Here is a 19,685-nt window from a genome sequence, read left to right on the forward strand (position 1 = left end):
CATGGCGAGAGGAAGCAAGAAAGAGAGAGAAGGTGCCAGGGTCTTTTAAGCAACGAAATCTCACGGGAACTAATAGAGCGAGAACTCACTCATTACTCCCCCCTCCCCCAGGGAGAGCATTAATCCATTCATGAGGGATCCGCCCCCATGACTTAGTTTCCAACACTGCCACATTGGGGATCAAATTTCCACATGAGTTCTGGAAGGGAGGACACATCCAAACTCCATCGCCTTGCGTACTATTGATTTCGAAATTGCCCATTACTGTGCCAGAACCCTCAAAGGCTTATAAACCTCCTGCTTCCCTTTGTTGGGAGGAACTGATCTGACTCAGTCTTCCCCCCACGTTGGTGGAGTAAAGCTTCTTGGCTGAAGGGGCGCCTGGCTGGGTCTCTCTCCCTTTTCTCCATCTGGCCGAACCTAACACCCCACAAAGATTTAACACCCAGGAGAGCAGTGATTTTTGTGTAAGCGTCTAGAACAGCTCCTGGCACACAGCTGGCCCTCTAATAATATGTTAGATGAACCAACTTCGGAGGGAAGATGGAAGACGCCCAGTGGTATTCATTTCAGAATATTTTTAAAGGTAAAGACGAAATTATGGGGGTATTTAACCTCCTTCTCCCTCAGTAGCATTTTAACGAATAAAATACACTTTAACGGTTATTCCTAAAATAATTCTTATGCGTTTGTAATAAAAAACCAGGAAGATGAAGCGTGAACTCGTCGCTACCCTCAAAGAACACGGAAATCGACCTCAGCGCCGCCAACTGGAAGCGCGAGGCCGGCGCCGGAAGTTGGCGCCGGAAGGGGCGTGCCCGCCCGTGGCCTGCCGGGACTTGTAGTTCGTGGCCCTTGGGGCGGCGCGGGTCGGTATCCGGAATCCAGCGCTTCCAGGTGGGGGAGTCCACGTGGGAGGTGAGACGGGTCGGGCGCCCGTGCCGCTGGCAGCGGCGTCCCGGGGTCAGGATGTGGGTGCGCCGCGGGGGAGGCGTCGCGAGAGCTGGATGCGTAGGCAGGGCGCGGTGGCTGTGGGAGGGCACGACCAGGGCCGCACATGTGTCCGCTTGCCGCGTTGCCGAGCTGTCCTGTCCTCGGCCCCGCCGCGGCCGGCGGTCGGGATTACGCGCTTGCCGCGTTGCCGAGCTGTCCTGTCCTCGGCCCCGCCGCGGCCGGCGGTCTCTACCGCTGGGCGGCCGCGGCTCCCAGGGCCCCTGCTCCCGCCTGACGGAGCTCTGGGCTGCGCCGGCCTGGAGGCTTAGTGGTGTCTCATACCGGGCTTTGCCGCGCTAGTGAGTGGTCTTATTCCCAGGAGGTTTTCGGTGGGCGTTGGCGACCGAGAGAAGCTCCTGGGAGGGACCTAGGGTCGCTTGAAAGAGGTTGCATTGGAGCCTCTGCGCCCCAGAAACGGGCCCCTGAGAATGAGGTCGAGGAAGGCGTCTTGGGCAGCTGAAATCTATCCCGACAGGCGACACATAACACTCGAGAGCTCCCACTCTAACTAGAACTTTAGGCAGAAATCGGAAAATCAGAGGAAATGAGAGCGTCTTAGAGCAGCTGGGGGCCGCGGAATTTACATACCCTTATGGGTTTTGGGGGAGACTTGGCCTGTTTGGTCCAAAGCCCTATAGGGAGACTGGAAAGGCACCTCAAGAGACAGAGTGCTGGAGAAGGGTTAACTGAAAAGGGATCGGTCGTTGGAGCTGAGTAACAGTCTTGCTGGACAGGCTAGTCTGCATCTTGCAAAGTGGGCTTGATTTTCATGGTTTTTTCCCTTTCCCTAACTCGGCCTTCCCAGGAATCTGGCCTTCCCTGAGTGGAGGAAATGACCAAATTCCAGGTGAGTTGAGTTTCTCTTCTCCTAAAATGCCATCTCTGAAAATAGACGTAACCTTTCTTGGGACAAAGGTAGGCATCAGCGATCATTGAGCGCCCATCTGTTGTCAGGTTCTGTCTCTGTACCGTGCCTTGTAATCCTCTTTATTGTCAACCTTCAGTGTGAAACGTGGTATTTTATAGATATTAGTGTAAGGACGTTAAGATACTAAGGGTATATAGCTAGTAAATGATGTTACCAGGCTCTGCACAGTTATCTGCTAACTTAAGTTTCCAGGTTAGTTTTCACTGTTCCACCCTGCATCCGTGAATTTGGTGCACTCTTCAGAGCACTGGACTATGCTCTTTGATGGAAAGACCACAGAGCATCTTTGCCTGGTCCTCTCAAAGCTTGCCTTTTTCTGCCTGACATTTCACTAACATGGAGTCATTCAAAGCTTTTGCATGTTCTGTCCAGTGCTAAGTGGTCTCAGGAAAACAGAATGATAAACTATGGTGCTTTTCTTCAAGGAGTTTACGCCTTGATGAACAGATTATGCATACACAAAAAGTATGTATATTTATGGTGATCATTTTTTTAACCACGAAAGAGTTAAAAACATGAGAACATTTGTTAAAAGGCAGCACTGTGGTTACAAAATCGCTCCCAGAAATGCTGCTCTACCAGGATATGCATCAGAATTATCTGCGGTGTTTTTTCGAAGAATTAAGGTTCCTAGGTCTTCTCTCCAGACGTACTGAGAGGAGAATTTCACTCCTTTTTATCCCATTCATCTTTGGACATCCAAAGACTTATTGCATTTCTTGTGAAATATCTCTCTGCAAACTTGATGTGTCTCTAAGCGGGGTAGGGTGAGTTATTCATCTTGTAAGCTATGCTTGCTCTGCTCCCTTTCAGCAACACTTCTCCATATGTAATTGAAACAATAATTAAATTACCAAGTAACATTGCTTTTTGTGTGTGTGTATTAGAATTTATTAGGGAATAAAGATAAATTAAAAATGGATTAAAACAATAAGGCTGGATTCCTAATTCACTTATTCTAAAATAAATTCTTGAGGGATTAAAAAAGTTAAACTGAAAAAGTGGAACAAAAGCACTTTAGGAATATGTATAGATTATAGATAGTCTTGGAGTTTTATAAGCACATCATGAAATTCAGAAACCAAAAGGTAAAATATCAGCAAATTAGAGTACACAGATTTTTGTAAATAGCTGCATTACAACAACAACAAAATGATAATTAACTAAGTCAGAAGATAAACTGAAGGAAAATATATGATGCATGAGAGAAAGAGCTAATTCTCAAGCTATATAAGGAACTTTTGAAAATCAGTAAAAAAAAAAAAAGAAAAAGAAACAAAGAAACCCAGTAAAAAAAAATTGAATATTGACATTAAAGTGCAGTTCACGGATGACAAAATTCAAATGGCCAAATGCATATGACAAAATGCTCAAATTTACTAGTAGTCAGGTAAATGGAAAAAAATTTTTTAATATGTAAAGTATATATTTTTTAACATTTATTTATACACAGTTGTGGGGTACATACAGCGTGTTGTTTCAATACGTGCATATACTGCACAATAATTCATTTTGGGTAGATAGCACAGTTTTGTACATATTAGTCCACCACTTTTCCTCCTTCCTCCATCCTCCAGCGTCTGGTAACCATTATTCCACTTTCTACTTCTATGAGAACCACTTTTTTGTTTTTTGGGGTTTTTTTAGATTTCACATATGAGTGACATCTATCATGTGGCATTTGTCTTTTGTGCTTGACTTACTTCACTTAATATGATGGTTTCCATTTCCATCCGTGTTGCTGCAAATGATAGGATATCTTTTTTTTAATAACTGAGTAGTGTTCCGTTGTATATATAGACCACATATTTTTTTATCCGTTGTTGGACATTTAGGTTGATGCCATCTCTTAGCTATTGTGAGTAGTGCTGCTGTGAACATTGGAGTGCAGGTGTCTTTTAGATATATTGATTTCATTTCCCTTGAAATATATACCAAACATATACCCAGTAGTGTGATAGCTGGGTGGTGAGGTAGATCTGTTTCATTTCTCTGAGGAACCTCCATACTGTTTTCCACAGTGGCTCTACCAATTTACACTCCCAAGAGCAGTACAGGAGAGTTCCTTTTTCTCTGCATCCTCGGCAGCATCTGTTATTTTTTCTGTTGTTGATAATAGCCATTCTGACTGGGTTGAGATGATATCTCATGGTGGTTTTAATTTGCTTTTCTCTGATGGTTCGTGACATTGAACATTTTTTCATATGCCTGTTGGCTATTTATATATCTTTTAAGAAATGTCTGTTCAGGTCCTCTGCCCATTTTTTAATTGGGTTTTTGTACTTTTTTTTTTTTGGCTGTTGAGTAGTTTAAGTTCCTTGTATGTTCTGGATGTCAGCCCCTTGTCTGATGTGTAGTTGGTAAAAACTTTCTCCCATCCTTTTGGTTGTCCCTTCATTTTGTTGATAGTGTTCCTTGCTGTGCAGAAGCTTTTTAGTTTGATGTAGTCCCATTTATGTATTTTTGCCTTAGTTGCCTGTGCCTTTGTAGTCTTGCTCAAAAAAGCACTACCCACTCCCATTTCCTGTAGCATTTCCCCTATGTTTTCTTCTAGTAGTTTCATAGCTTTGGGTCTTAAATTTAGGTCTTTGATCTGTTTTGAGTTGATTTTTGTATGTGGTGAGAAATAGAGGTCTAGTTTCAATCTTCTGCATGTGGCTATCCAGTTTTCCCAACACCGTTTGTTGAAGAGGCTGTTCTTTCCCCATTGTATATTTTTGGCACCTTTGTTGAAATCAGTTGACTGTAAATGTGTGGGTTTATTTCAGAGCTCTCTATTCTATTCCACTGGTTGATTTGTCTGTTTTTAATGCCACTATCATGCTGTTTTGGTTACTATAGCTTTATAGTATATTTTGAAGTCAGGAAGTGTGATGTCTCCACTTTGTTCCTTTTGTTCAGGATTACTTTGGCTATTCTGGGTCTTTTTTGGTCCATACAAGTTTTAAGATCTTTTTTTTTTTTTTCTATTTCTGTGAAGAGTGTCATTTGTATTTTCACAGGGATTGCATTGAATGTGTAGATTGCTTTGGGTAATATGTAAATTTTGATGATGTTAATTCTTCCAACCCTTGAACTTGGGATATCTTTCCATTTATTTGTGTCTTCAGTTTTTTCTATCACTGTTTTATAGTTCTCTTTGTAGAGGTCTTTCACCTCCTTAGTTAAATTTACTCCTAGGTATTTCACTTTTTTGGTAGATACTGTGAATGGGATTCCTTTCTTGATTTCTTCTTCAGCTGTTTCATTGTTGGCATATAGAAAGGCTATTGATTTTTGTGTGTGATTTTGTTTCCTGCCACTTTACTGAATTCATTTATTCCAATAGTTTTTTGATGGAGTCTTTAGGGTTTTCCATGTATAGGATCATGTCATCTGCAAATAGGGATAGCCTGACTTCCTCCTGTCCAATTTGAATGCCCTTTATTGCTTTCCCTTGCCTTACTGCACAGGCTAGAACTTCTAATACTATGTTGGATAAGAGTGGAGAAAGTGGGCATCCTTGTCTTGTTCCAGATCTTAGAGGAAAAGCCTCCAATTTTTGTACATTCAATGTGGTATTGGCCGTGGGTTTGTTGTAGGTGGCCTTTATTGTGTTGAGGTACATTCCTTCTATAACTTATTTGTTGAGTGCTTTTATCATGAAGAGGGTTGGATTTTACCAGATGCTTTTCCTGCATCTGTTGAAACGATCATATGGGTTTTTTTTCCCTTTATTCTGTTGATGTGATGTATCTCGGTTATAGATTTGCATATGCTGAACTACCCTTGCATCCCTGGGATGATTTCCACTTGATCGTGGTGTATCATCCTTTTAATGTGTTGCTGCATTCTGTTTGCTAGTATTTTCTTGAGGATTATTGTGTCTGTGTTCATCAGGGATATTGGTCTGTAGTTTTCTCTTTCTTGTGTGTCTTTTTCTGGTTTTAGTATGAGGGTAATGCTGGCCTCATAGAATGAGTTTGTAATATTCCCTCCTCTTCAGTTTTTTGGAGGAGTTTGAGAATTGGTACTATTCTTTAGGTGTTTGGTAGAATTCAGCAGTGAAGACATCTGGTCCTGGAGTTTTCTTTGTTGGGAGACTTCTTATTACTGCTTCAATCTCATTACTCATTATTAGCCTGTTTAGGTTTTCTGGTTTTTTCATGACTTAACCTTGGTAAGCTGTATGTGTCTGGGAATTTATCCATTTCTTCTGGGTTTTCCAGTTTGCTCACATATAGTTGTTTGTAGTAGTCTTTTATGATCATTTGTATTTCTGTGGTATCAGTTGTAATGTCCCCTTTTGTCATTTCTGATTTTATTTGAGCCTTTTTTATCTTCATTAGTGTAGCTAAAGGTTTACCAATTTTATTTATCTTTTTGAAAAGCCAACTCTTTGTTTCATCAATCTTTTGTATTGTTTTTTTAAAATTTTAATTCATTTATTTCTGCTCTGATCTTTGTTATTTCTCTCTACTGATTTGGGGTTTGGTTTGTTCACGTTTTCCTGGTTCCTTGTTAATTTCTTCTTTGACTCATTCACTGTTTAGGAGCATATTGTTTAATATCTATGTATTTGTAAGTTTTCTAGTGTCCCTTTTGTTGTGGATTTCTAGTTTTATTCCCTTGTGGTCAGACAAGGTAGTTGATATTATTTCAGTTTTTAAAAATTTGTTGAGATTTGTTTTGTGACCTAACATATGGTCTATTCTAAATAATGTCCCATGTGCCACTGAGAAGAATGTGTGTTCTGCAGCTATTGGGTGAAATGTTCTGTATGTATCTGTTAAGTCACGTCAGCCTATAGTAGAGATTAATTCTCATGTTTCCTGGTTAATTTTTTGTTTGAGTGATCTGTCCTTTGATAAAAGTGGGGTATTCCTGCATCTGTTGAAACGATCATATGGGTTTTTTTCCCTTTATTCTGTTGATGTGATGTATCTCGGTTATAGATTTGCATATGCTGAACTATCCTTGCATCCCTGGGATGATTTCCACTTGATCATGGTGTATCATCCTTTTAATGTGTTGCTGCATTCTGTTTGCTAGTATTTTCTTGAGGATTATTGTGTCTGTGTTCATCAGGGATATTGGTCTGTAGTTTTCTCTTTTTTGTGTGTCTTTTTCTGGTTTTAGTATGAGGGTAATGCTGGCCTCATAGAATGAGTTTGTAATATTCCCTCCTCGATTGAGTGATTTTCTCCAGCTTTACACTTTACTTTCTTGATATTTATTTTTAGTATGTCTCTTCTAAATTTTTGAGTTATGGTTACCATGAGGCTTACAAAAACCATGTTATAGTTAGCTTTTGTTAGACTAATAACAATTTAACTTTGATATCTAAGGAAAAAAACAAAGCCAATTCTATACTGCATCATTCTGCTCCACTTTTTGACAATTTGTTGTTCCAAGATATATGTTTTAATATTACCTATCTCTTATATGGTTGTTGTATTTGTAGGTGTCTTGTTAGGTTTGTCCCTTAGTCTTCATACCAAGGATATAAACGGTTTATTCAACAACATTGGAGTATTGTGAGGTTGTCTTTGAACTTACATTACTAATGAGTTATGTTCTTTCCAATGTTTTCTTGCTGCTACTTAGCATCGTCTTCTTTCAGATATAAGAATTCCTTTTAGCATTTCTTGTAAGGCAGGTTTAGTGTTGATGAAATTTTTAGCTTTTGTTTGTCTGGGAAAGACTATTTCTCATTCATATTGAAGGTTAGTTTTGCTGGATACAGAACTCTTGGCTGACAGTCTTTTTCCTTCAGCACCCTGAATATATCATCCTGTTCTCTTCTGGCCTGTAGGGTTTCTACTGAGAAACCCGTTAAGAGACGGGTTTTTCTTTTCTCTTGCTGCTTTCAGTATTCTCTCTTTGTGTTTGGTTTGTGATAATTTGATTATGATGTGCCCTGGGTTTTTCTTCCTTGGCTTGAATTTGACTGGTGACGTTTGAACTTCCTGTACCTGGATGCTGTCATCTTTCTCCATACTTGGGAAATTTTCAGCCATCATTTTCTTGAATATGCTTTTTGCATTTCTTCCTTTTTCCTCTTATTCAGGTATGCCAGTGATGCAGAGGTTATTTTGCTTGAGGGAGTCGCATATTTGCTGTATTTCTGTTTCATTTTTTCTTAGTCTTTTTTCTTTTTGCTCCTCTGATTGGATAATTTCATGTATCTTATCTTTGGGTCCGCTGAGTCTTTCCTCCATTTGATTAAGTCTGCTGTTGGAGCTTTCTGCCAGGCTTTTCAGTTCAGATAATGTATTCTTTATTTCTGGAAATTTTTTTTAATTGATTCTATTCCTTTGTCACATTTCTCATTCTGCTCCTGAATTAATTTCCAGATATAATTTTATCTTCTCTGTGTATTTTCTTATAACTCCCTGAACATCCTTAAGAGAGTCATTCTGAATTCTTTGTCAGACATTTCGTAGATCTGCCGTTCCTCTGCATCCATTGCTTGTGCCTTGTTTGTTTCCTTTGGTGGTAACATATTTCTCTGTTCTTTCTTTGTATCTTTATGTTGATGTCTAGGTATTTGAGGAGACTGCTATGTGCTGCTGGTTCTCTGAGGAAGGCTCTTTATGAGGATTGTTAATCACTTCTGGGTCTGGGCTGTGTGGAAATTCTGGCCTGGGACAGGATCTTTCCTGCAGATTGAGCCCCCTGCAGTTCTGTTGCCCTGACCAATTTCCTCTTAGACCAGCTGCCCATGCTGCACCCAGTGTTCCCCCAGTGGGCCAGCCTTTTGCCCACGCTCCAGCTGCTTCCCATGGGACAAAAGCTGTACACAGCTGTCCTCTCCAGTTGGTTGCAGCCATCTGCTCCTACACAGGCCATGGGAATCCTGCCAGTGGACTTTATGGCCTGTGGGTTGGTATGGTGTGCTCCAAAGCCCTCCTCTCCCCTGTAGACTCCAAGCAGGTTTACTCAGAGGGTGCCACTGCAGCTTTTTCCAGCTTGTGTGACAGGTAGTCCCCACCTCCATACCAGGCTGGCTCAGAATAACAGGCACCATCCCTATATCTCTCCACCTCCCCTCCCCCAGCTCCATCCGTTCCAGCTTGGCAGTCTTTGCTTTTTAATAGCTGCCAACTGGTTACTTCTGGAAGTGTGGGACACTGGGAATTGTCTATTCTGCCATCTTGATGACGTCACTCCTCTAAATGAAGGTAGCACTTTTTAAAAAATGTTTTCTCATTTGACTTCATAAAATCGTTTGTGGAAAGTTACCTCAGTATTGACGCTTAGACTCGTCAAGCGTTTGAGCTGGAAGGGGTCAGCCCAACACCTCCCATCCCTGTGCTGGCATTTTCCAGAGGCAGAGGCAAGCTCCAACTCGGGGAGTGGAAGGACATGCCCTGCCCTTAGCTGCAGAGAGCAGTAGAGCCAGAGTAAGCCCGTGTTGTCTAACTCCAGGCTGTTCTTCCTCCATAACTAAACAGGACTTCATACCACAAGTTATTTGAATAAAATATCAGGCTGAATTTTAAGGGGAAAAATGGGTTCTTAATGCCACCAGCAAAGGCCATCTTTTTGCTTGGCAAATACAGTTTTCACGTACATAGGAAGAGACCATGAGCTCTTGTAAAAATCTGCTTGTTTAGAGGACAGAAGCTGCCTCGGTACAGAGAGCATGGCATCTCTGTGCCTTGAAACGTAATTGAGGACTTCGACTGCAAGAGAGATTAACATGAGTAAGAGCTTATGTTCAATGTCTTTTCCTTCCTTCTCTTCTACCTGTTCCCTGATGATTATTTATTCACTGCTGATACAGTTGGGGATTGCTAGTATAGTAAAACTTGAGATTCTGGTATATGTTAAATGATAATTTTTGAATTTAAAGAAACGACTTTATTCCACCAGTCCTTCCTGAGTGTTTTCTTTGTACCAGGGGAGACTATTCATCATTGCATTGTCTGTTTCTATTGCTGATAACAAAATACCTGGGACAAGGTAATTTGTAAGAAAACGAAATTTATTGCTTACAATTTCAGAAGCTGGGAAGTCCCAAGTCCAGGGGACACATCTGGTGAGGGTCTTCTTTGGTCATGGCTTTACAGCAATGCAGGTGTCTCATGGCAGAAAATAGCAGAGGAGAGAGACTATCATCTGCCCTCCTTTTAAAGCCCTCAGAACCTCTCCCACGACTACCATTATTAATCAGTTCATTAGAGCATGGTCATCAGAATCCAATCACCTCTTTAAGGTCCCACCTTTTAATTACCGTAATAGGATTTCTCACCCTCAACAGTTACAGTGGGGATCAAGCTTTAATGACTTTGGGGGCCGTTCAGTGCACTGCAGTCATTCAGGTTCTTTCAGTCCCAGCTTCATCTTGCTTTAACAGGAGCACTGTTTTCTTTCCCTTTCTCCCTTCCCCTGTCACAATGACTCCTCTTATTTGTCCTGCTCTTGTTGCGTTTATCTTCCTGGAATTTTCAAAGTTAGTGGTCCATCAACATATTCTTTCCATTCTTGGCATGGAATCTCCCCCTGCCCCCCTATTACGTGCAGGATGTTAAAAAAATTAACAACTGATTGTCCCATCTATGGCTTGAAGGAAGACATGACTTGTACTATGAAGACTTGGTAGGGAGTTCTTGTGGTCTAGGAACACACTGGAGGGACATTTGGGAGGTGGAATTGGTCAGATCTGAAGTGGTCTGAGTAGTGCTGAGATAGAGAAGGGGGCTTGGACAGTCCAGACAACTGAGTGGAAGATGGACAAATAAAGGGAGAAGAGATCACTGATGGGCTTGAGTCTCGGAAGAGAGCAGAGGGACTGTGGAGCGCACAGGGGAGATTAGCCTGGGACAGGAAGAAGCCTTCTTCTCTGAGGTGCAAAGAGAGGCCTGGTTGGGAGGAGTGGCTGACCCTTGCTGGACGCTCGCTCAGCCGTGCCTGGCAAGACTGGAGGGTAGCACTGTCTGCAGCAGTGCCCTCCACTTCTGCTTCCTTGTCCCCCATGCACAGGCTCTGTGGCTGGCCTTTCCCTCCCTTCCTCAGGCAGAGAGAAACTGGTCACCTTGAAGGGAGAGCTGGGGGAGTGTTGCTGCTCTCCCTCCTTGGTGCCTTCTCCACTGGTCAGTAGTTGAATGAGTCATGACACTCCTTCAGGGCAGGCCTGCTTGTCCTCAGTTTCCCCGAGGAATGTGAGAGTGGTGCCTCTTAAGCTCAGGCCAAAGCTGTCTTAGCTAATCCACTTCATGAGACACCCCTGCCTTCTGAAGGTTCTGGGTACTTCCCTGGCCCATAATTGAACTTTGGGCTTCATTTGGCTCTTATTTTTTATATAGTCTGTCACTCTGTTTCCCAAAGTGTGGCCTAGGGACTGGTCATGAACAGCCAACCCATGAACCATGTAGGCATAAGTACTGAAATTGAGAGTGTTTGTTAAACACACACACACATATATCAGGGCTGGCTGGTTAGCTCACCTGGGAGAGCATGGTGCTGACAATATCAGGGTCAAGGGTTTGGATCTCCATACTGGCCAGCCGCCCAAACACACACACATACACAACAAACTGGTTTTTCACCACAGGCAGTTTGAGAAAGGTGTTATTCCATGAGACAGAACTCAAGGGAGTCAGACTCACTGAAGTTAACTGAGTCAATACTTGCACTCTGTTTATGGAGCAGCGCTGCTTGGGGCTTTGGGGATGTGTAGCAAGCAAGTGAAACAGCCTGTCCACTCTCCGGGAACTTAGACCTTAGTGGAGAAAAGCAGGCAGCACAGTAGACGAGAAAGTAAATGAATAAACATGGGAATGAGGCAAGGCATGGGTAGTATGAAGAAATTAAAACCCCGAGAGTGATAGCTACTGTGGATTAGACAGTCAAGGAAATGCTTCTCTGAAGAGGGGACAGTGGGCTGAGGCCTGAGTGATAAGGAACCAGGCATGCAAGGATGTGGAGAAAGAAAATTCTGGACAGAGGGGACAGCTGGTGCAAAGGTCCTAAGTGGAGAACCAGTTTGATGAGGTTCAAGGACCTGCAGCATCCCTGGGGCTCGTGAGTGAGGAGCAAGTCAGACTGAGGTTAGAGAGATGACAGGAACCAGGTCTACAGAGCCTTGCAGGTCGGGGTGAGGAGTCTGCATTTTACTCCATGTCCATTGAAAAGCCTTTGGAGGATTTTGTGTCCGACTTGGTTTGTGTTTTAAAAGGTCACCCTGGCTGCTGTGTGCAACTCTCACTGTGCAGAGATCAAGAGGAGAAGCAGAGAGACCAGTTAGGAGGTTGGTGCAGGTGGAGATGGTGACGACCAGGACTGTGGCAGTAACAGTGGAAAGAGGAGAGATCAGGTAGACTCAGGTGTGCCAGAGGTAGTGGTGCTAGGACTTCGTGATGAGGGAAATGTAAGGAAGAGGACCAAAATGATTCCTAGGACTTGGGTTTGAGCAGTTGGGTGGGTCATGTGCTGTTTATTAAAACAGGGATACCAGGGAAGAGCAGGTGATGGGGATTGTTGGGGACAAGCGTTCCGTGAGGGCCTGTGAGGTTTTAAGTGCCTTTTAGACATCCCAGTGTAGATGGTAGGTGGAAAGGCAAGGGCTAGAGGTGAATATTTGGCAGTTGATTGTTGCTTTGCCTCACACAGGATTACAGAGATGCAAAAAGGATTACTCAACGCCCATTTCTTCTGAGCAGTGAGAGAACCCAAAGGGGTTAATTTCCTGGAATCCTCAAGAGAGAGACATTCCTTCCTTGGGAAATTAACCACAAACTGGGGTTCTCTCCCCATTTTTATTCTCCAGACCATGAAATTACAGAAAAGGAACATAAGTGGAGTTATGGCTAAGTATAGTTTAACAACAGAAGCTGGTAACATCAGTGAAATAACAAAGTGACATTCCGTAATGCAATTTGCAAAAGGTTAAGTCAATCCACCAACAAAAGCTTGTTCTTAGCAAACGTTTTCTTTCCCTACAGCAGTTTCCTTAGTATGTTTACATAACAGTCAAGTAATTTGTCTGTCCTTGAGCCAGCAACTTTGCTATGTTACAATTCTTTATCTATATCAGGGACTTTAGCCTAGGGAAAGTTACCTGTCTTTTGCAAGGTTAACATTTCTATATGTAATTTTAAAAGGTTAGGCTAAACCTGAAACTACAGGGCTTTGGGAGCTAGGCCCTGTGAAATACATCTGCTTTATAAATGTTAGTGCTGTCTACAGTTGATGGTATTTAAACCAAGGGACTAGGTGAGATGCCTAAGGGAAATATTTTATGGTTATGTTTATAAGTGCCTTTTTTTTTCCCCCAGTAATATTCAGCTACTTAGCTTAGAAGAAGAAAGGACACAATTGATATGGCTAGGGAAAAACTTAATCAGAATTGTGCTTTGACCGAGAGAAAGAAAAAGAGGAAAAATTAGAGGGTGGTCATCTTGATAAAGCAAGTGTAAGGGAAGAGGGAGGGGAGGAGGAACAGGAAGATGTTTTAAGGTGTAGGATGTTGAAAGATTAATATTTCAAGAGCAGAGGGTCTAAGCAGTAAATAGCTATGATCATGGTCACTGGGCTTGATGAAATGAGTCAGAGATCATTGGCACTATGGAGGTAAAGAAATGTGAGGTCAGAGTGTTGGGCCGATTGTTCTCGCAGCATTGAGGTTGTCAGGATAATGGTGGGTGGTGACAAGGGAAGATTCGATTGCTTACAGCTTGAGCTGGGGTGGGTTGTGGGCAGGAGGGAACGATTTGGACAGAAGTAACAATGTAGAGGAGAAAGGAAAGGTTTCCAACAAAGCTTGACTTACTCAGATCCTGCACTGCAAACTTCTTCTATGTCCTTCTCACCTTTTCTAGTGCTGCCACCTGCACCTCCTTCCAGGGCTCTTGTGCAGATGGTTGTCGGTTGAGGAGGAATGTGCTTAATGTTTTAGGAACCAATAACATTCAAGGATGTCTCTGTGGACTTCACCAAGGAGGAGTGGGGTGGCCTGGACCCTGCTCAGAGGAAGCTCAACAGAGCTGTGATGCTGGAAAACCACAGGAACTTGGTCTCAGCAGTTTAAGAACACATGAACCTGGACACCAACCCATTGGAGCCTTTGTTTCCTAACTCCTTTTTGGCACAAAAGGATGTTTTTTGACTATTCTAAGCCACTAAAGAACTTTACTTGGTAAGAATTGGGGAGAATGGTAGCTTTACTGGGTTGTTTCAGAAACCATCCCTGTTCCATCTCTGATAAGCCAGGGCTTGGGACTGATTTTGCTTTCTGCACAATCATCCAATCCCTGTGTGTTTCCCAGATACAATCTCTCAGTTGGAGCAAAATGATCATTATATAATGGAGAATGAACTCCAAAGAGCATCAGACATCGTGGCAGGTTACAAGCCCAGGCTAATCCATGACAGAGCAGTGTCTTTGTCAGTGTTCCTGGAGTTCTCTGAGGTTCTCTGGTCTCTACAGGTAGTGGGGACTTCTGGGTACTTTCTGTATACTCCTCCACCTGGCCCTAGTCACTTATCCTCCCTTCTACCTCTGCAGGAAGTTGTGTCTTTCCCGTTCACGTTGCCTCCTTATCTGTACTCTTATCTTTTCCCACGTTTTTCCACATTGGTCTTGTATCATATTTGCTTGAGCTTTATTTTCATTGAATATCCCTCTACCTTGTGATCCAATTTCCATTGTTTCTTTCCTTACACATTCAGTAATTCATGCATCTCCCCTCCTGAAAATGATCAAAACTTGTGGTGAGACATTCTCATACCCTAGAGATAGATAAGGGTATAATTGCTTGAATCTAAGAGCCTTAAACATTTTCAGATGTAGGAATTAATTTTTAGGTGTCTGTCCTAAGGAAACAATCAGGAACTCCAACTGAAAATCGTGAACAGAGTCATTATAGAAGTATTTAAAAGTGAAAAAATTATTTACTAAATTTATCAAAAAGATTAGTCAGACAAAGTATTGTGGATTACAGAAAAGAAAAATATATAGCCATTAAAAACATGTTGATAAAGAATTTTAATTAGATGGGAAGATTTGTGTGTACCTAACTAGCTTAACCATGTGAAATTGCCATTTTGTATGACAATTTTGTAGAATGCAGACATTCTACAAAAATGACTGAAAAGCATGGTGGCTTCCAGGGATTTTCCTGCCTGGGTCCCCGTGACAGCCCTGGTTCTCTCTCCTGAAGGCTGGTAAGCAGGTGGCAGGAGTTGTGCATTTCCACTTTCTTTAAGCAAACCCAGTGCTGTGCTCTGTCCTTGTACCACAATCGCTCACTTGGAGGTCACCGCTGAACTTTTATCCCTTTCAGAATATTTACTGTTATCGGTTTTACTGGTGGTTTCATACTGTTGGCCTTCTCTTGAAATTCTTTCCCTTGTGTGGAAGTGTAGTTTTCCTGTTCCTCCAGCTTCTCTCATTCTTTTTCTCTGTGCATTCACTGGCTTGTCTGTCTTTCCTCTAACTTTGGAAATCCCAAAGTGCTCTCTGCTTTTCAATTACTGTACACTGTACATCAGTATTCTTTTTTATCATCACTCTCCCCCCACCAAAAGGAGACAAATTAAATTAAATTTCTCCTTTAGAGAAGTTAAATACTAAGGAATAAGATTTCACTAGGTAGGATTAAGTTTCTGTGGGCCACAAACAGGTGTATTGTGTAAGATTTTTCCCCCCTTCCCCCCACCCCCAAGAACCAGTTCTCCTGAGGACCAGCATTGCCCTCGTTGTTGGGAATGCATGCTATATTAGTCCCTTTCTGTTGCTTATAACAAGATACACAGAACTAGGTGATTTATTTTTAAAAATGAAATTTATTGCTTACAGTTTCTGAGGCTGGGAAGTCCAAAGTCCAGGAAACACATTTGTTGAGAGCCTTAGTGACAAATATGGTGGAGCAGAAAGACTATCCTCCTCATTCACTCTCCTTTTAAAGCCCTCAAAACCATACCCAGGACCGCCATTTTTAATCCCTTCACTATAACATGGTCCTACAATCTAATCATTTCTTCAAGGCCCCACCTTTCAGTTACCATAATTGGGCTTCCCATTCTCTGTACACTGTCATAGTGGGGGTCAAGTTTTGGGGGGACACTCAATCCAAGCAACATGCTGTATATGTACACTTGTTCAAAGAGCTACTGCATACTTAATGGCTTCAACTCTCCTTTCTATTTTGATCACCCCAATGTCTTCATTTCCTGACCTTTCTATTAATCTCTATTCCTGTGTACACTTGAATATTCAACACTACTTCAAATTCAATGTGTTGAGAATTTTAAAAATTCTTTTCCTTCTTAACTTCCTTTCCTATATTCCCACTTTTGTCAGTGTTAAAGTTCTTCCAGTCCCCTAGTTTAGAAATGGGCCATTATTAAGTTTCTCCCCATCTTCAATACCTATGAATTTCTCACCAATTCTTACCTGACTCTAACTTCTTTTAAATTTAGTAACACTCATCAGTTCCAGAGATAACACCTTAAAATGTGTCCATTTAATATTTGAATTATGGCAAAAAATAGCCAGATTGTTGACATCGTTTTTCAAGCTCAAGTTAGATGTTGCAAGTAGACCTGTCTCAAACACATAAATTACTATATCACTCTTTGGATTAAAACAAACAAATAAACAAAAAACAGAATTACCCTTAGTCACTGGTGTACAGCCCCTAAACTTGCTGCCTGGCTTCCAAGGCCCTTCGTACCCTGGTCTTCGCTATAGAGCGTGGTTTTCTGCTGCCCCCACGTTTACCCTCCTGTCCAACTGAGTCTGTTTTCCTGAGGTCCTCCATGGCTCCTTCCTCTGGAACCTTGATTATACCATGTTCTGATTCCTGACTAATTTTGTCCTTTAAAATTTTATCTGGGCTGGCCCGGTGGCGCACTCTGTAGAGTGCGGCGCTTGGGAGCGCAGCGGCGCTCCCACTGAGGGTTCGGATCCCATATAGAGACTGGTCCGCTCACTGGTTGAGTGTGGTGCGGGTGCGACACCGAGGGTTGCGATCCCATTGCCGGTCGCGGTACGGGCGCGACACTGAGGGTTGCGATCCCATTACCGGTCACAAAAAAAGACAAAAAAAAAAATTTTTTTTATCTGAAATGCATTATCTTTGTGAGACCTTTGACCATCCCTTCTACTTGACTACCTCCTTCTCAGAAATTTCCATTTTTATCTCATAGTCTCAGATTACATAATGTTTTGTATGCTTTTAACCATTAGATCTGTGAGTCTGATTTATTTTCCTTGTTTCCAGCCAGGTTCCTGGAGGGAAAGCAATGTATCTAATACTTCCATTGCTGTGTGTACATGGTCAATATTTAATGATTGACTACTGCAGAGTTTAGCAGAAAAGAAATAATTTTTACAGCTTTTTGTACCAGAAGTACTTATATGTGGCGGCTGGCTGTTACGGGGATCTGAACTTTTGACCTTGGTGTTATAACTGGCTCTAACCAAGTGAACTAACTGGCCGGGCCTATGCAAGCAATATTAAGTAAGGACAACATATTACTATAAATTCTACACGTCCTACAAAGGATAGAAGAGCACTCTGAGAGAATGAAGGTATGTGATGGGATGAGGGTAGTGTGCGTATCATTAAGAGTTTCAGGGAAAGCCTCTGAAGTGACATTTAAACTGAGAGCTAAAAGAGTAAGAGTTTAAACAGCAGACTGGGGAGGGAAAGAATCTTCCATGCAGGGGGAACTGTGCAAAGGGAGACCCAGAGACTCGGAAGGAGGAATGTTGCTAGAACACAGGGCACATCTGGAAAGAACAGTGGGAAGAAGTAGGATATGGACTTCCAGTTTCAAACTGTGCTCTAGGTCTCCATTTTTATTGATATAAAATTGAACATAGTTGTCCAACATTTTTGTTTCATGTCTCAATTCAATCAATACAAGTGTAATATGAAATGAAATCACTAATAGTTTGTGTCTTATTTTTTTCTGTGTACTCTATGTGTATTATTACAAATGTATTAAATTTTTGAGATTATACTGTATGTATTTTTCATTTTGCTGTTCTACTGTGGTATGTGTTAGCTTTTTTATGTCATGTTAACCCACTACAAAAGGACCCCTTATCTCTTTTTTTCTTGGGTGACTGACCAGTATAGGGGTCAAGCCCATGACCCCTTTTCTCATGTCAACATTTTCTCCTAATGTCACACACTCACACTTCATATTATTGTAAATATTTTCTTAAAAGCCTAATATCACAAAGTTTTATTACTCCTTATAAAAAACCTACCATCAGTAAAATTTCTTCCCCATTGATTTTCATACACCTATAATTTCTGCAGCCCCTAGCATTTTCAAGTATTGTAAAATGAGGATGTTGAAGCAATAACCTTTGACCATTTGCTAATTTTGGCCCACCTTTTGATTTAACTGATCAAAACTGCACTTTTTCTTTTTGCCATTACTTTTAACATTTGCAAAGTGATACATTAACCTAGGTAAAGCAAATTGTATGGAAAGGCTTATAATAAAAACTGTTCACTTTTTGCTTTGCCTCCCATGGATTTGTCACCCCTTTTCCCCTGGGTGATGGAGCCGCCAAAGATTACTCAAAGCCCATTTCTTCTAAGCAGTGAGAAGCCCCAGGGTTAATCTCCCAGAACCCTCAAGAGAGAGGCATTCCTTCCATTTGGGAAATTAACCACGAATTGGGGTTCTCTTCCTGTATTTATTCTCCAGACCAGCAAGTTACAGGAAGAGAACATAGGTGGGGTTTTTGCTAAGTACAGTTTAACAAGTTTTAAAAATAGAAGCTGGTAACATGCAATTGAGTTGATCCACTAACAAAAGCTTGATTTTAGCAAACATTCTCTTCTTACAGCAACTTCCCAGTATCTTTACATATCAATCAGTAACCTGTCTGTCTTTGAGCCAGCAACCTTGCTGTGTTACAGTTCTTTATCTTACAACAGAGACTTTATTGCCTGGGGAAAATTTCCTGTCCTTTGCAAGGTCAATATTTGAAATTGCAAAGCTTTGGAAAACCAGGCCCTGTGAAGTACATTTGCACCATGCATACTCCACATTCACTCTACTCTCCTGCTCTTTGGGCCACAAGGTGTCTGCTCAAAGGCACTCAGTTTTAATCCTTTCAGCTGTTCCTTACTGGGTCTGTCTTGATGGATCCAAACAATATACTTATACAGTTATTCCTTTTCTCTCTCCCTCTCTCTCTTTTGAAGAATAGTGCATTCAAATGCATTTTTAAAATTATTTTAAGAAGTGTGGAAAGTGCATGATGAAGTTTCTTTCATGCCCGTTACTCTTGTCTACCCACATTCTGGCCATTGGTTTTTACAGACCATCTGCTGTAAGTAATCTCATATAAATATCATTTCACAATTATGCCTGGGAATCTGAAGAGTAAAGCCTCCAAGCAGGAATGCTGAGTGCACACATTTGTGGTTTTGATAGATAATTATCAAAATGTGTGTCTTCATGATGGTGATAATGATTTACACTCATGAACAATGTGTGTCTTCGGACTTCAGCTTTCATGCTGGTGTAACAGGTGGAAGGTGGTACCTCAGAATTGTTGTAATTTGAATTTATTATGTGGTGGTATACTGCTGTTTCTCTATCAGTATTTGATATTTTCTGTTGATTTTTTCATATCATAGATGATGATATAGCTTTTTTACATTACTTCTCCCAACATGTTCATCTTCCTAAGAGTTTGTCAGAGTCATATCAGTAATTAATGCTTACATTGCTTTGACTTTGTAATTATTGTTCACTGTAGAGTCAAGTAGTATATTATGATTATGGTCTCCCCCCCCCCCCCCCC

At 41.6% G+C, this 19,685-nt stretch overlaps 1 protein-coding gene across 1 annotated transcript in view; it reads left to right on the forward strand.

Annotated features, from left to right (window-relative positions):
- The first annotated feature begins 865 nt into the window (after positions 1–865).
- Positions 866–19,685, forward strand: part of ZNF239 (zinc finger protein 239) — a 24,192-nt gene continuing 5,372 nt past the window's right edge. The window contains exons 1-2 of the mRNA XM_008589142.1: positions 866–918; positions 1,799–1,840. The gene's annotated coding sequence lies outside the window, so the exon portion shown is untranslated. The remainder of the gene's footprint in view (positions 919–1,798; positions 1,841–19,685) is intronic.

This window comes from Galeopterus variegatus, unplaced genomic scaffold, assembly GCF_000696425.1.
Source record: "Galeopterus variegatus unplaced genomic scaffold, G_variegatus-3.0.2 Scaffold5248, whole genome shotgun sequence".
Classification (NCBI taxonomy): domain Eukaryota; kingdom Metazoa; phylum Chordata; class Mammalia; order Dermoptera; family Cynocephalidae; genus Galeopterus; species Galeopterus variegatus.